The sequence below is a fragment of the Prunus avium genome, chromosome 8 (assembly GCF_965620075.1).
Source record: "Prunus avium chromosome 8, drPruAviu1.hap1.1, whole genome shotgun sequence".
Lineage (NCBI taxonomy): Eukaryota > Viridiplantae > Streptophyta > Magnoliopsida > Rosales > Rosaceae > Prunus > Prunus avium.
The window spans coordinates 8,429,080-8,435,061 of NC_142291.1; the positions used below are offsets into that span (position 1 = coordinate 8,429,080).

Consider the following 5,982-nt stretch of genomic DNA (forward strand, 5'->3'; position numbering starts at 1 on the left):
GTCGATCAATACTTCGCGCACCGAATCCTGTCGGACATTCTCGGCGCCTAACTCCAGCACTTTTTGGGCTGTTGTCCTGGTCGGTCGGCCGCTTGCATCGTGGCCGGTGAGGACAACCCATCCAACATCGTCGTCGTAAATCCGCGCTTGCACGGCGTTGGTTTCAAAGGGTTTTTCGTCGGCCAGGTGTATGGACACCCTCTGGCCGTCCCAAAAGAAAAGCAGTTGGAAGAGGGAGGACGGTATGCATCCGGATTGGTGGATCTAGTCACGACCGAGCAATATATTGTAGTCCACACTGGATTCGACTACGTAGAATGCTACGACCCTTGTCTGGTCGGCCACAGTGATTTTTAACAGCAATACCCTGATGGTTTTAGATTTATCGCCGACAAAACTGCTCATGACCACGTCGCTGGGGATGAGGTCCTTCTTTGATTTGTCCAGCTTCCTCATCAGGGAATAGGGAAGGATGTTGAGGACCATGCGAGAAAATAGAGGTAAGCCATGATGATGATGAAGATGAAGAAGAAGAAGAAGAAGTTGTTGTTATTATTGTTGTTTTTTTGTTTTTTGTTTTTTGTTTTTTTGTTTTTTGTTTTATGCAATGTTTGAAGTTAAATAAAGTTTGTTTTTAACACTTAGAAAAAAAAAAACTAACTAACCATACCACGTAAATAAATACATAAACTAACTTAACAAAACAAAAACAAAGACTCAACAAAAAAGAAAACAAAGAAAATTAAAAAAACTTAATTTAAAAACACACGAATATACAAGCAACTCACGGATGACCAGTTAAGGGCCTCAGAAAACACAGCCAGGGGATCCGGGAAGGTTGGAGGGGTCACAATGGTCCCGCTTAAAACCCAAACTTCTTAGACACCGAAGGTGTCGCCTAAAGAACTCCTAGACACTGTATTTACGGAAGTGCTTACTGGAGTTACCATAAGTCAGCTAATATGAAAAATCTTTTTTTTTTTAATATTTAATTTTTTATTTAATTTTTTAAAGATATTCTCGTAAGAAAAAGAAACAAAAACAAATTAAGATAACATGAAACAACAAACCATAAACGAAAATGAACTAAGTAATCTAAACAAATTCAAACAAACGAAATAAATTGTTGTACTAAAAGAAACAACTCAAGAAACCAAAGAAAAACACAAACAACACTTTTTATCACCCTTTTATCACCATTTGGACAGATTCGTTTCTCTGTTTTTCAGCTTCGACTTCTGTTCAGTTTTTAGCCTATAACTTTCCAACCGTAAGTCCAAATTTCACATTCTTTATATGGTTGGATTTAGCACAGAAAAACAAAGAACTCACCGCAGACCAAAAGGCAAAAACAATTATGGAAATAAACAGAATTCAAAGAAGAGAAAGGATTGAAATGCTCCCCCTTGAAGCGATTAGGTCGAGCATGGATGCACTTGGAGGTCGACTTCTCCCACTGCTCCACACTTCCCATTCTTATGATTGAGGTTGCCATCTCTCTCCATATTTATTAAGCTATCATAAATTGCTAAAACAAACACACAAACTTGAAATGGAATTAAAATGATTAGGAAATAAAAACTAAAATAAAAAGGAAAATCAACACACATCCAATTCCATGCTTCAAAGCAACAAGCACCAATGGGTTGTGTAAGCTGGGACTTAAACCCAGTTCTTTTGCTTGTTGGGCAATTGTCTTTTTCTGTTGGACTACAAACACAACTTGTCCATTAACGTCATTAACTTTAAAACAAGAAATTGTCCAGTTAAGAAAAAAATACAATAAAGTAGGAAAGCCAAATAGAATCAAACAATGTTACCGATCCCCGGCAACGGTGCCAAAATTTGTTGTTAATATTATGTTAACTCGCAATTGTACGGGGCAATTAGTAGTATAGCAAGACAAGTACGAGGTCGTACCCACGAAAACTGAGAAGTTAAAACTAGTTATGTACTTACCAAATTCAAGAAAGTAGGAGGTTATGTCTAAAACAGAATTTAAAGCAAGAGTGGTTGTGATTGTTGAATAAAATAAGCAAAATGAAATTGCAAACAAGAACAAGTAAACAAATGTAACAAAGAGTGGTTTTAAGAGATGGAAAATAGATTTGGAGACTAGGGCATTCGAATCACTATAACAATTCAATTCTGGGTTATAATGAATCAAGTAACAAGTCTAATTCATATTCAAAGATTGATTCTAGCTAAAGTATGATTAGGCCATGGTGTCTGGTTCTAACCTTGTATTCCTAATTCCCCAATTTGATCATTTGTTGTCTAACCTAAAATTAAGCATTAGGAACCCATTAAGCATAGAAGAACAATTTAAACAACCAAGCATGTACTACAAGAAAATAGGCCTTAGTTGACACTTCATAGTTGACGCTTATTGAAAAACCATCAACTATTCTACTAAACCATGACACTTTTCAATAAACGTCAACTATATGCTAGTGTTTCATGACGTTTAATAAAAAACGTCAATTAAAACACTCTATACTTGACACTTCTTAACAACCATCAAGGAAGACCCATTATACTTGACGCTTTTTTAAGAAAAATAAAAAATAATAATTTAGATAGAGTTCGCGAGAGGTTCCAAATCAACTCGTTCTTTTTATCTCTCTTTTTTTTTTTTTGGTCGAACTCGTTCTGTTTATCTTGTCCACCACCTCAATCGAAAACCCAAAATTCAAGCCCTAGGTTTTTCCACTTTTTCAAGTCTGAAATTGGAAACACAAATTAGAAGATGAAACAAATTTGAATCGCAAATCAGTGGGTTCTTGCTCTGTTGGTTGGGGCAGCCATGACATCCCCTACACTGTACTATCTCTCTTCCTAGATCTGAAGCCACCATGTCTCCCTCTTTCCAGGATCTGACGCCATGACAGCCCATATCCTCTCTCTTAGTTGCACCAGCCTCACCACTGGAGATTCACGACAAGGAACACCATCACCCTCTGCCAAAAGGTAATTTTAATTATTCAAGGTTTGAGATTTTTCTAATTTATATTTTATGTTTTTCGTTTTAATTTTGTGGTTTTCAACTTTTTAATTTCTGTTTTGAATACGCTCCCCCCAATTTTTTCGTGTCGCATTAGTTTCTTCTTCCCCAGATTTCACTCTCTCTTTCTCTCTCTCTCTCTCTCCTAAACTCAGTCTCACTCTCTAACCCAAAACCCTCTCTAGCTCTATCTGACTCCAAATCCCTCCGATTCTGTCTAACTCGAAACCCTTTATCATTCTTTCTCATCTAGAAATCCTCTTGGTTCCCAGACCCTCTCACGACTGCAATCTCAAGGTAACCCTAACTCTCTCTATCACTCTTTTATTTTCCAGAGTTTATCAAAACGTTCTTTCAATTTAGCTTTGCCGAACCTCACGGCTGCACTCTCAAGTTGGTTTTACTAAATTTTATGGAACCTCACTGGGTATGAAAGCTCCAAATTTTTTCAATTATTTCAATTAATGTGCTAGCAGATATTACAAAGTTTCAAATTCTTTCAAAAGTTTAATTTAGATTTAGATTTTTATTATTTAAATTTTGCAGAATCTAATGGTGCTTTGGTTTGTTTTTAGAAGAGGTGCCATGTGATTGGTTGAAGTTGTAGAAAAAGCTGGGTGAGAGGACGGTGGGAGAGAAGTAAAAGTCAGCTCCTTATACACTTTTTTTTTTCTGCGTGAATTTTAATTTTGTTTTATTTATTTTTCTGCTTAGTTCTATTTGTATTTTTCGAACCAAACTTGAGACCTCCTGTTGGGTTCTCTAATCTCAGCCGCCCACTTCACCCATTTTCTCCAATTAAAGCTTCTTTGGTACATGTAAGTATACTTAATTTCCACTTGCATTTAGGCCAAAGTTGTTAAGTTTCAGTTTTTTCAGAAAATGTGACTACACACGCATGTTGACTGTTAATTTTGCACAGGTTGTGGGTTAGTTTTGAGGTATAATTACATGGTTTTAAACTATACATATCCAGGATTGTAATTTGGTTGAAGTTTGATACCTGAGTTTGGTAAGTATGACTACAAAATCTGTCAAAAATAGGGGCTGCACTTTCAGGTTTGAAACACTTACTTTGGACTGCCTTATCTTAAAAATTAGAGCACCGTTTCTGTCAAATTTTATATGGTTTCAAAGTTTATTTAATCAACTTCAGGATGCATGTAAATTGGTAGATTTTTATGGAGTTTAAGGTGTTTAATTCTGAGTTCAAAGTTTAATACACAGTAGCTGAAATTGTGTTAGTTTCATAGATGGTGGAGCAACAACAGTTTCCTAAAAGCTCATGTCAAGACATAAGTTGGTGGTTCAATTGATGAATGTCAAGGATCTTAGCATAGCTCACGTCAAGAGCCATCTTCAAGTAATTAATTTGATCTAGATTTCATGATCTTAGCATAGTGAAATTCAATACCGTGATCGGAAATATATAAATCCATCAGATCATATATCCGATTTATGTTCTTTTTTCCTGGCTTTGATTAAATGTATAGGAGCAAGAAGATAAAGACTCCAATCAAGGTAAACTTCATTTTTACACACAACTACCTACTTTATCGTAATACCAGAAACATTAACATATCATATATTCTCTGTTTTTTGTTATTAATTTAATAACAGCACTTACAGTGTCAATTTTGCAGTCAGAATATGATGACTTGTCTATTTTGATAGGATCATCGCTTGCTGTTTCTTTCATTGTTTCTGAGATTCATCGAGTAAAGGATTTTTTGTTTGTTTGTTTGTTTGTTTATGTAGCTGTTGTAGCATGGAAATCAGGGACGCCAATGGTGATTGAAGGTTTATAAAGAGCCATCCATGTATGATAAATTTTTAATAACACTAGGATCTAGTAAATATGTAATAATTTTAAATGTATTCTTACATTTAAGTATATGGTTGTATTTTAAATTATTGTATATAGATACTGTTTAAGTGGATGTACAATTTCTATTTTGTTTTCAATTATTTCTTTTAATTTAATAAACCTTGACAGCTTTTATTGTCAAGAAGCGCTTTTTTTATATATATATATATATATATTAGTTTTTTGTTCTTGACGGCTAAAATTTGTCAAGTAAACTCAATTAAACGTCAAGAAACACATTAGTTGACAGTTAGAAAGCGTCAAGGATGACCATAAGTTGACGCATTTTCCCATTTTGTGATGGTTTTTATTTGTCAGGGAATACTATTACTTGACGGGTAAAAACCGTCAAGTATGTGGGTACCCCTTTAGTGACACTGGTATTCCTGACGCTTTTTGAGCCGTCAAGAATCTATTTAGTTGACACTTTTTAACCGTCAGTAAAGGCTATTTTTCTTGTAGTGGTCTAATCCCTGTTGTCGAATGTCCATATATACTCTTCCTATTCATAGTTCAATTCGAATTAAAGTATGGTGTCTACTCTTAATTCAAACCAAGATAGTTAACATGCAAGCCTAAATGGTGATCAATCATTCAAACTAGCATATTAATTTATAAGCATAATGAATAAGAACAAAAAACATAATTGAAACTTGGAAACTAATTAAACTTGAATACTTAAGAAAGAATGTACATTACAAATAAAATTAAAGTAGAACTGGAAAATTTAGTAAAATCATTTTGTTACAACAATTGACAACTTGAAAGGAAACTAAGAGAATTTGAGGGAGAGAAGGGAAGGGAGCTCTAGAGAAGTGTTTGAGAGCTCCCCCCTTGGGGTGTGTTTTGAAACTTGAAGACTTCTCTATTTATAGGGCTAAGAGGGAGGAACATCATGATGAAATCCCACACCATCCTTCATCTTTTGCTGCTGCACCTCAAGCTTTCCTCACATGGGTTCAAAGGTGTTTAGTTGTGGCTGCCTTTTGCTGCCAACCCATGTGGTCTTCTTTTGGTTGCTGAACAAAAACGAGTTTTCTGAACCAGGCTTGGTGTAGGAAGGCCAGAGGTTTCAACACATATCCAATGGGGCTCAAATTTGGATATGTTA

General features: G+C 35.4%; 1 long non-coding RNA gene across 7 annotated transcripts; it reads left to right on the forward strand.

Annotated features, from left to right (window-relative positions):
• The first annotated feature begins 2,540 nt into the window (after nucleotides 1-2,540).
• Nucleotides 2,541-4,969, forward strand: LOC110763873 (uncharacterized). Of its 7 annotated transcripts, none has more exons than XR_015826034.1 (3): nucleotides 2,578-2,970; nucleotides 3,340-3,431; nucleotides 3,580-4,969. It is a non-coding gene; the product is annotated as an uncharacterized LOC110763873 (long non-coding RNA). The 7 variants fall into 7 exon arrangements; XR_015826030.1 differs by lacking the exon at nucleotides 3,340-3,431 and having other exon boundaries at nucleotides 2,580-2,970; nucleotides 3,580-4,525; nucleotides 4,763-4,969; XR_015826035.1 differs by lacking the exon at nucleotides 3,340-3,431 and having other exon boundaries at nucleotides 2,580-2,970; nucleotides 3,580-3,822; nucleotides 3,927-4,969.
• The last annotated feature ends 1,013 nt before the right edge of the window (nucleotides 4,970-5,982 follow it).